The sequence below is a fragment of the Sceloporus undulatus genome, chromosome 5, assembly GCF_019175285.1.
Source record: "Sceloporus undulatus isolate JIND9_A2432 ecotype Alabama chromosome 5, SceUnd_v1.1, whole genome shotgun sequence".
Lineage (NCBI taxonomy): Eukaryota > Metazoa > Chordata > Lepidosauria > Squamata > Phrynosomatidae > Sceloporus > Sceloporus undulatus.
This window is the reverse complement of record NC_056526.1, coordinates 38,624,031-38,625,074: the sequence shown is the minus strand read 5'-3', so window position 1 is coordinate 38,625,074 and position 1,044 is coordinate 38,624,031. Positions and strand designations below refer to the sequence as shown.

General features: G+C 47.0%; 1 protein-coding gene across 4 annotated transcripts in view; it reads left to right on the top strand.

Annotated features, from left to right (window-relative positions):
* The window catches only part of PMM1 (phosphomannomutase 1), a 38,198-nt gene that overhangs the window by 9,693 nt on the left and 27,461 nt on the right, over positions 1-1,044 (top strand). The gene's annotated exons all lie outside the window — the stretch shown is intronic.

Genomic DNA, 1,044 nt, shown 5'->3' with positions numbered 1-1,044 from the left:
CGGCCTTTGAGAAGCTAAGAGGCCCCCCCCCCGACACAAAGAGGGTCGAGCTTTTACCTCAGGCTGCACCACTTTAACTTCCGTTATGGCTCTGTGCTATGGAATCTTGGATTTGTAGTTTTGAAGAGCTGTTTAGCCATCTCTGTCAGATGCCACAACAAACTACAAATCCCAGCATTCCATGACATGGAGCCAGGGCAGTTAAAGTGGCATCAAACTGGATTATTTTTTCAGTGCAGATGCAAACTGAGTCCTTCCTCTGAAGGTGTTACATCAGATAAATTTAGGTCGATAAAGCAAAGTGCAGCTGCTCAAGCAATGAGCAGCAGCCACCCTGTTCATGCTCCGAGACACTCTGTTCATGGTTTGAGACACTGCATTCCAACTTCTGAGCTGAGCTAAGAACCCAGCTGCATCCACACAACCATTTTATTCCCACTTCCCAAGGGATTATGGCGACAGCCACGACGGATGGGGACAGAAAGGGCAACTCCCCCAATCGCAGTCAGCTCCTCCCATCCTTCTAGCCCGATTCAAATGCTATCGTTCTCATCTAAATACTCCGGTTCCTAACTCGAATCAAGGGAAAAACACTAGGTAGGACCCTAGTGTTTTTTTAACACGCGTTAAATGAGGAAAACACGGATTTAAATTTTAACCCGCTTCTGGATGCGATTTCTTGTGGGAACGATTCCGGGTTGGTCTAGAACTGTTCTAGATTTAAACCGAATCCTAATGGGCACGCTGCCTAATGAAATCGATTCAGAACGTGGGGTTTCCCCTAGTGGGAACAAGCTCTTTGAGAGGCTAAGAGGGCCCCCCCCCGACACAAAAGAGGGTCGAGCTTTTACCTCAGGCTGGCACCACTTTAACTTCCGTTATGGCTCTGTGCTATGGAATCTTGGGATTTGTAGTTTTGAAGAGCTGTTTAGCCATCTCTGTCAGATGCCACAACAAACTACAAATCCCAGCATTCCATGACATGGAGCCAAGGGCAGTTAAAGTGGCATCAAACTGGATTATTTTTTCAGTGCAGATGCAAAC